General features: G+C 48.7%; 1 protein-coding gene across 1 annotated transcript in view; it reads left to right on the top strand.

Annotated features, from left to right (window-relative positions):
* Positions 1-8,212: 8,212 nt before the first annotated feature.
* Positions 8,213-9,940, top strand: part of HS3ST1 (heparan sulfate (glucosamine) 3-O-sulfotransferase 1) — a 37,023-nt gene continuing 35,295 nt past the window's right edge. Inside the window, exon 1 of the mRNA XM_005866148.2 lies at positions 8,213-8,648. The gene's annotated coding sequence lies outside the window, so the exon portion shown is untranslated. The remainder of the gene's footprint in view (positions 8,649-9,940) is intronic.

Genomic DNA, 9,940 nt, shown 5'->3' with positions numbered 1-9,940 from the left:
GGGTGTTCACAGAAGCATGACTTGGGAAGGTCCTAAGTTGGAAACACCCAAATGCCATCAACAGCGGGAAGCCCGAGGACGTTCAATGTACTCATAATGCCATTCAGAACAACGGTGTACTTCAGCTCCGTGCAAAGAGAAGCTGGATTTCACACACATCGCTGAGGACTGAGCACAGAAGAATACTGTAGCCATCTTTACATTCATTTACAATAAATATTTTTAATATATTTTTATTGATTTCAGAGAGAAAGGGAGAGGAAGAGAGAGAGACAGAAGCATCAATGATCAGAGAGAGTCATTGATCGGCTGCCTCCTGCATGGTCCCTACTGGGGATTGAGCCAGAAACTCGGGCATGTGCCCTGACCAGGAATCAAACCTAGGACCTTTTCATGCACAGGTAGATGCTCTATCCACCAAGCAAAACCGGCTAGGGCTACAATAAATAACTTGATCACTTTAAATATAAAATGCTATTTTTTTTTTATTTAAGAGCTATGTTGTCTGAGCTTCAAGGCATTCTGTGAAATATGTATTGCTACCATAAAGGAAAAAACACTATATATAGGTAGCTCCTATGGGTGTCATTGTAAACCCTTTCATAAGACAAATGCATCAAAAATGGGGAAAGAGAGAGTTCTCAGAGCTTTGGCTCTATTTTAAATCTGGAATGAAACCAAGGCTTAGAAAGGGGAAGGGAATACTGTTGATTTTCAAGGACGATAGGGCCACACCCCAGAGGACTTTAGTGGCGACTCCAAGAGGAGAGAGCTGCTAGAAAAATCATATGCACTTGAAGCTGAGAGTTTAGGGTAGACACGAGAGTGTGAGAACCACAGTCCAAGTGCTCCTTGGATCTTCCTAGTATAGAGAGGACAAGGAGTTCGTAATGATTATTGGACGGAATTGTAATTTTTCTGTTCTCGCATGTCTGTGAGCTCTTTCAGGTAAGGGATTGCATTTTATTAAAATTAATAAAATAAATCATTTTATATATTCAATTTATTTTTATAAATTTTTTCCCATATACCTACCACAGGGCTGCTATATAAGACACACCCAGTAAGTGTTTCAATGGAACTGATGGGGCTGTGGCTGGAGAGAGAAAAATCTCTCTCTCTCTCTCTTGCTCTCTCTCTCTTTCCGAAGAGTGTGAACCTTCCAGTATTCTTGAATAAAGACTAAAAGACAAAAGCATCAAGACCTGCTCATCAAAGCATCAGTCCATTTTATTCCTAGCAAACTTGGAAGCAAAGAGTGTGCCACAATTTCCTTATAATGGCATCCCGTGCTCAGCAGGGCCACTCTGGGCCTGCAATATTGCAATTCTTGCAGCACCGATCTGTGTAATTTGGGGCAAAGTCAGACACGTGATCAGAAATCAAAGCCATGTGTTGTCTAGAGTTGTTTATCCAACACAAGAAACAGACTGTGAGACATGGCTATGAAATTGCATTTATCATACACACCTCACCTGAATCAGTGAAGCATTCATTCTCTGTAACATCTCATCTACGCAGGGCTGACCTCTCCATCAGATGTCAGAGGAACCCAAGGTAATTTCAGGGGCTCTCCAAAATATTTTAATTCCTTTTGAAATCAGAAGCAAAATGAGCTTCTAGGTCTCAGAAAATATTTATAAAGAAATAAGAATAATATTTCATCTTTACACCAATGCAGTCATGATATGTAATTTTTAGTTAACTTATCAATTTTGTTGAAGGATAGGTCCCACAAGGAGAAAGGTTATAATTCCACCCAGTAACCACATGTGCCAGGAGTAGATTGTGTCATAATGGGGAGAAAAATCTCATTTTCAGAAAAACATCAAACAATCTATTAATTGTAAAGGGCTGGATTCTTTTCAAAGACATACAGGTGAATTTGGGGTAGTAGGGTGGGGCTGGTGGGAGGAAGCATGGGATGGGTGAGCTGAGTTGGGATGAACCACAATCCTTCACAAACCACATGTTTGGGGAATATGACCCTCATTTTTTTTTCCTCTCACAAGCCCAGTGCTCTAGGAATTAGCAAATCAAAAGAAATAGAAAGAATTCTAAACCTCAGCACCATAAAATTAGGGGAGTTATTTGAGGATACCACGTTCACACAGTGTAATCATGCTCTCTTTGTTTTGGTCAAAGGAGTGAAAAATATCCTTCAAACCCAATGCCCTCCCCTCCACACAACCCATTCTATGTACAGCAGCATTTCATAGCTGCTCCCATCAGTTTTACACACAATCTCTTCTACGAAGACAGGGAAGCACAATTACCATTCGACAATATGCATCAAGCTTCCCATACAACACGGGCCTTTTAAAAACCCACTTGACTTTTCAGGTGATTCAGCAGGAAGAGCCATTAGTACACCATCTAAATCAGGACTTGGAAAGTTTATTAAAATTGGATTTTTAACCTGATCCCAATTTCCTCTGTTTATAAAGAATCCCACTGGACTGCTCAATATTCATGCTATTAACCTGAAAGATTCAAATGGCCATTATGGGAGGAAAGGCTTTCCAGGCGAGCCCCACATACAGGAGTTACAGATGAAATCACATGGAGTCTCGGCAAGCAGAGGGGCTGTGGATCCTGGATATCTCCCCAAAGAGCAAGCGCTTCCCTCTCCCTTCCCACCTCCCCTTCTCCTGGCCTCCCTCTTCCACCACATTCCTAGGGGAAAAGACAACAACCAAAAAGAAAAAAAGAAAACATAAGCAAGCCACTCAAATACAGAGAGCACTAAACAAGGAGTTTAGTTTTCACTGGAAGGGCAGCTACCTTGGATAAATTGCCTCCTCCAATGGTGCCGGAATTACTCCCACTCACTGACGTGATGACTTTAAACTTCCATGTTCCATTTTTGCTACATGAAGAAATCATACCTTCTAAGAAGGTCAGTGCAAGGACAAAACGTGCAACCCATGTAATCCATCTTGCACAGTGCCTGGCACAAAAGCCTTGGATACCTGTCCGCTGGTGTGATGACTGATGATTGACCAAACTCCTTGGTCAGATGCTTTGTTTCCATTTTACCCTTTCAGCCTTTGTTTTCTGCAGAATGCAATTTGCAACTGAACTGATGTCAGTGAGTTTGGGTAGTAATAGGTTGTGGGTGTTAATCTTGCTTCCCCTTGAGATGCAATTGTCTGCTCCCTTAGGGCAGTGGTGATGTCTTCACTTTCCATAGGACCTGGCATAGTGTAGACCATGTACTAGGTCAGTGATGGCGAACCTATGACACGCGTGTCAGAGGTAACACGCGAACTCATTTTTTGGTTGATTTTTCTTTGTTAAATGGCATTTAAATATATAAAATAAATATCAAAAATATAAGTCTTTGTTTTACTATAGTTGCAAATATCAAAAAATTTCTATATGTGACATGGCACCAGAGTTAAGTTTGGGTTTTTCAAAATGCTGACACGCCGAGCTCAAAAGGTTTGCCATCACTGTACTAGGTGCTCAATAAAGACTTTGCTATGTTAGAATATAAGCAGCTTAGAGGTCATCTACTAAAACCCTTTGATTTTCCAGTTGGTGACACTGAGGAAGAGGGTCTTGGGCCAAACACCGAGGAGTGACAGCCCCTTTTCCAGTTGACTACCACTATGTCTGACCTAAACCATAAGCCATGACTCCTGGAGGAAAGTTCATTTAGAAGCTCGCCCCCTTTTTTGAGAGTATACTATGTTTCAGACATCATGCAAAATTTTGGAGCGATAACTAAATTATGGTGCCTACACTCAAAGCCCTTCTAATTTAGTGGGGAAGACAGATCTTTAAGCAGACATTTTTATTTCAATCGGTTAGCGCCAGGTACTTATAAGCAGACATTTTTAATACAATGTTCATGTTATAACAGAGCTGAGCTTTGGTGATATGTAAATGCCTGTCACGAGATCTAACTCACGCCCAGAAGAGGTCAAGGGAGGGTGTTTAGGAGAAATGACAAATATCTTGGCAGAGACATAAAACTAAATAAGAACAAAAGAGCCAATTAAAATTGTCTTGTTTATCAAACCATAAGACCATTGATCCTTGATCAATGAATGTTGGCTGAAATGAAAAAATGAGAGAAGCTCAAAGTTCAGTCCTCAGATTCTTGTCCCTTGCCAGATCTGCTCAGAGTAACTTCTTGCAAGTGAAGCTTCCCACAGAGACTTAGGGCTGAGACCTGGGTTCTAGCTCCTTTTTGGGACTTGCAGTCGGGAACGAAGCAGATTCATTAACCTGCCTTTGACTCCCTGAGTACAAATCACATGGCCCGCCTCCCTTTGCATCTGGCAAATGAACTGTGAGATTCAGACTCTGAGCACAAAAGCACTTTGAACTCTTGTGGAAAAAATAATCATAGCGACTTAGGACATCAAAGCAGCTCCTTATTTTGAAGAGCTCATGATCTGCACTGGGCTTAGCTGCTGGTAGGAGCTTAAGGACACCAGTAATTGGCAAGGGCTTATCTTCGACTACCAATTGACCCACACAACCTCGTACATGGTTTTACACAGCTTCATAGAATGTGGGAAAAAGCACTTCTTTTAAAAGTAATGTAAATTGAAATGCTAAGGCTTTTCAAAGTGGGGCTTTAAGTTGACCTTAAAAAATTCATACATATACACACATATATGTATATATAAATTCATATGTATATATGTATGTATATATGTGTGTGTGTGTTATATAACACTAGAGGCCCAGTGCATGAAATTCGCAGTTCGGGACCCCTTGCTCCTTACTGCCTGCCTGCTCGCTGCTCCTTAGTGCTGCTGTAGAGGTGGGAGAGGCTCCCGCTACTGCTGCTGTGCTCCCAGCTGTAAGCCTGGCTTCTGGCTGAGCAGTGATCCCCCTGTGGGAGCACACTGATCACCAGGGGGCAGCTCCTGCATTGATCATCTTACCCCTGGTGGGCGGTGCGCATTATAGAGAACAGTCATTCTGGTTGTTCTGCCATGATGGTCGCTTAGGCTTTTATTATATAGACTAGAGGCCCAGTGCATGAAATTCATGCAGGGGGGTGGGGGGGTCTCCCTCAGCCCAGCCTGCACCCTCTCCAATCCGGGACCCCTCAGGGGATGTCCAACTGCCGGTTTAGGCTTGATCCTAAACCGGCAGTCAGACATCCCTCTCTCAGTCCTGGACCACTTGGCTCCTAATCGCTCACCTGCCTGTCTGCCTGGTCACCCCTGACTGCCCCCCCACCCCCGCTGGCCTGATTACCCACTCCCCTGCCAGCCTAGTCACCCCTAACTGTCCTCCCCTGCAGGCCTGGTTGCCCCTAACTGCTCTCCCCTCCTGGCCTGGTTGCCCCTAACTGCCCCCCCTGCAGGCCTGGTTGCCCCACGCAGCCTGCTATTCAATCGTTTGGTCATCCCTCACTAACCCACCTGCCGGCCTGGTCGTAGGCAACCATCTTGTGAGGGCTAATTTGCATTTTACCTCTTTATTATGTAGGATTGTATATGTGGCATGTCAACATTAGCCTAGCTCAAAGAAGTAGCCAAAGACATTAAAACCCCTAAAATTTTATTTTTCAAAATAAGTCTTGGCCTTGGCCTCACAGATGCTTCTGGCTTTGGCTTTATCAGCCAGAAAATGCTGGTCATTGCTTTGCTTTCTGAAAGGGTAGCCAGTCTAGTAAGGGTAGAGTAAAAGAGTCCCGTTTCCCAGGTAGCCAGATGGAGAGCTTTAGTATTAGATCCTCCATTCTTTCCTGAAAAGACACAACTTATCAGGTACCAATTTAAAGAGTTAGGCCAGTGATGTTCCCTACAACGTCATAGGTAAGGAGGAGATTCTATTTTTCGTCCTAAAAAGTGATTCCTGTCTAACTAAGTTCCTGTCCAGTTTTGAACCTACTGACAAATGCAACAATGTCCTTGAATACAATAGTAGCAAAGAGGCAAGCAGAGTGTAGGTCAGGGGTCCTCAAACTACGGCCCGAGGGCCACATGCAAATACAAATATTGTACTTGTTCCCGTTTTGTTTTTTTACTTCAAAATAAGGTATGTGCAGTGTGCATAGGAATTTGTTCATAGTTTTTTTTAAACTATAGTCCGGCCCTCCAACGGTCTGAGGGACAGTGAACTGGCCCCCTGTTTAAAAAGTTTGAGGACCCCTGGTGTAGGTCAAGCAGCCCAGTTGGGCAGGTGAGGTGTATTAAATTGTAGCCACGCGTGGGTGCTAGGATTATACACTGAGAATGTGGGTGCTGGAAGTCATGACTGCGAGAAGAATTCTTGGGGATCATTGTGGTGGGTCAGAGTGTGCTGCTTTTGGAGGAGGCACCCAGAGGCCGTGAAACCTAATGTTCATCCTCGATCCTCTGACGTGTCTCAGTTTCTCTCACCGACTGTCTAAAACAACTGTGAGGACCCAGAGTGCTGGGCGACCAAACCTTATATGCATTCCCCGAAGGGTCAAGTTTAATTACAGTTGTATTCTGGAGGCCCTGGCAGGTCACAAGGGAGACCCTCCGATACCTCCACGAGGACCCTCAGGCCCAGTCACCTGAGAGTGTCTGCTTGCACAGACTGGAGGGAAGATGTGCCTCATATCGTTGGTGCCAGTTCGTTGCCGGGCACTCATATTTTACTTTAGTTTTCCGCTTGCGGGCAGTTATCCCCTTTTAACTAGAATTACTGCTCCCCCCTCCTGATCCTGGACAAGAAGCCCTTTCTCCAGCCTTGTGGCCAGAGAACTTATGGTTTGTGCAATCCGAGTCGCAGAGCCAAAAAGATATTACTGATTGGGGTTACCAGCTAGGACCTTCATTCTTCTCATCAATGCAGAAAAGATGTGAAGGCCAAACAAATGAAAGCAAAGCAAAGTGGGATTTATGGGAGATGCATTCCAAGCAAGGGGTGGGCCAGTGGAGAGAGTCAATGGCCCTGCACTCCTGCTTACATGGTTTAAATGAGGTATTTTCTGGGTGGAGACTTTGATTTGCATTCAGGGATGATTGACAGGAAAAGGCTCTGTCACAATATTCCTTCTGTGCATGTCCTTACCCATAATGCATATGGAAAAACCCACAAGGTGTGAGTGTGTGTCAAAACCTCAATGTAAATTTTATTATAATTAGTCCAGGGCCTTCATAAGGTCTCATGGAGGTCATGTCATTTTCCTCTGAACTTGTGTCTGCTGGGTGCTGGGCCTCCCATAGAGAGGCGATGTTGGTCTGATAGCTGCTAGCACGCCAGGGCAGGCCCCACCCCAGCTACTCAGGTAACTTCCTACCTAACAGGATGGGAACCATGCCTTAGATGGGAGAGTGTTTTTTAAACTAAGCAAAGTTAATGAAAGATTTTCAAAACTCAAGTGACATATTTGAATTCTTCCAACTATTTATCTTCCACTATTTCAGATATGGAATCTCATCTAAAAAAAATATACTGTTGTATTTTGATTTTTCTTTGGAATTTTTTAAAAACAAGTTTGATGACGTGCCTGAGCAGTGACTTGCTTTGCGTTGGGTAAGCGGGTAAGCAGGCAGCCCCGCTTCTCCAAGGAGATCCCAACCCCTAGCCCCTGGAAATCTTCCCTGTGCAGGTGAACTACTGAATGCTAGTCATTCTCATAGAAAACTCCCACCTACAGGAACGGGGGAGGGGCAGGGAGACCCCACTCCATGTCAGAGCTGAGGCTGCAATCCCGCGCCCTAGCCAGGCAGAGCTGAATTCTCTGAGCTCTCCTGGAAGATCCTCACCCACCGACCCACGCCGAACCGGAGGGAGAGGGAGAAGAGGGGGAGGGCGTGTTCAATGGCGACAGGAGCGCTGGGGAGCCCGCTCCTCCCTAGGATCCCGGCTCAGGCAGCCTTGCGGTGGGCGTCCCAGCCAGGCCCGGCGGTGAGCCGGAGAGGAAGTCTCCCTCTGCTTCCCAGGCGGTGCAGGGAGAATCGGAGCCTAAGGTGGGTCACCGACCAGGCAGGGAAAACGCGGTGCAGACCCATTAGGAAAGGGCACGAGTCCCGGGGACCCAGCGGGACTGGAGAGTGGGGAAGAGGTGGCCTCGGGGTTCGGACCTGCCCTTTCCCAGCAGGGTGAGGGAGTGAACCGGACACGCCAGTTTAGCAGTGAAGGCACAGTCACGCCACCCTCCACCGGCCCCACCCTCCCAGCATTGCTGGTTCCCTCCCCCTGGGACTGCAACTCCGTAAGCCCTCGCTCCATGGGGGCGGGGCCAATGCCTCCTATACCTGCCGGTTGATGCCGAGCGCAGGGACTGGTCCCAAGGCACCGAGCGCTGAGCGGACGGCCCAGCACCCAGCGGGCCGGACTCGGGCAGCACCAGAGCGCGCCTGGCAGCAGTGGGCGCTCGCGATCTTCCTCTGCCCAACGCACTCTCCCCCAAGGCCCGGCCTCCTGCGTCCCCTCCTCCTGCTCCTGCTCCTCCTCCTGATCCTCCCCTCGGAGGGACTCAGCTCCGAGCCTCCTGCCTGCAAAGTCGCCGGCGCGCGGGCTACAGTGAGAGGACGCCACAGCCAGCCGTGTCTCTGGGTGCCCGCGCCCCTTCTCTCCTGCCTATCCCGGGGTGTCCTGAACCTCACTCCGCCGGCCACCGCTGCTGGACGGCACTGCCCATGGCCCAGCCCGAGAGCCGACTTCGGGGGCCGGACCTGCTGGACCGCAGCGCAGCTCAGGTGAGTGGCAAGACACCGGGCGCTCCAGGTGCTCCGACCTGGAGTCCGGGACTTAGTGCCAGCTCAGGGCTCAAGGTGAGTCGGAGCTGGAGAAAGTGTAGTGAATGTAGGGGGACAAGGAAGGAGAGACGGGATTTTCCCATCCTCCTCACCTCCTGCCCTACCCCCCGAGGTCCCCACCCCCAGCTCTGCAAGTCCGGAGGGACAGTTTATTCTTTGCTGGCAGGTCTCTGGGTTTCTGACTATTCGTGCATTGGATGGTGTTTGCCTTAGCAGAGCGCAGAGCGGGAGGTTCCATCCTGGCAGCCGATGCTCCCTAGGACCATCAGGGAAAGCCGCCGGAGGGCAGAGCGCAGCGGACCCGGTACCCCTCGAGCTGGGAACTGGGGCGCGGATACAGTCAGCAAAAAGTCCTGAGGTCGAGGGAGCACCTGGGGTGGGGAAACCTTGTCCGGTTGAAGTGGAAAAGAGAAGGGGCTTCTCCGAGGGGCGGGGATGCTTGGGAGCGGGGAGATTGGGGCTGCAGGCCTGAGAGTAAGTAGCCTCTTTCCCCACATGGCCATTATACACTATCTTGATTTTTCCTGTTACTTTTTACATCCCCCTCTTTTTTTTTTTCTTTCTGCCTCTGTTTCTATTTCAAGCAACTTGGGTGGCGGCAGAGGATGAGGGTGAGGGGTGGCTGGGCGCCGACCCGCGGTGGGAGCCGGAGCCCCAGCTCCAAGGGATGGGCGCCCTCGAGGAGGCTGACTTCTCCAGGTGCGCTCAGGAGCCTGGAGACCGACCGCGCGCTGCTCCCCTGCTGGCCCCACCTGCCCGGGAACAGAAGGGAGAGCCCGGGATGGGCTGGGGAAGCGGCGGGATCAGGAGCCGGGCACAGGGCGTGCTAGGTGCCGCGGTTTGGGTTCGAGCTGTATGTCTTACCCCTTATGGACTCGCCAGGCACCTCCTTGAACCCGCGGGCCCCTCTATCCGGAGAAGGGGCGCAACCCTTCTCCTCGGTCCCCCTACTTTGCAAGACCACTCGCATCCTTGCCTCGCCTTGCGCGAGTCTTGCTCCTCCCCCATCTTTATCCGCGTGCTATTTTTATCCAGTACTTGCACCAAGACGCTTTGGGGGAGGGGGGCGATCGGGGAGGTGAGACCAAATCCACTGTCTTTGAATTGCGCTCGCAGAAGCAGTCTGCTGGCTTGCAGGGAGCAGTCGCCGGGAGCGGCCAAGGGATCACGGAGCAGCACAGTGCACCCGCTCCTCCTCCAGCCGCCAGAGCGCTGGGAAGCCGGTACCGCTG

This window comes from Myotis brandtii, unplaced genomic scaffold (assembly GCF_000412655.1).
Source record: "Myotis brandtii unplaced genomic scaffold, ASM41265v1 scaffold223, whole genome shotgun sequence".
In the NCBI taxonomy this organism is placed as follows: Eukaryota; Metazoa; Chordata; class Mammalia; order Chiroptera; family Vespertilionidae; genus Myotis; species Myotis brandtii.
This window is presented reverse-complemented; position numbering and strand designations above follow the sequence as displayed.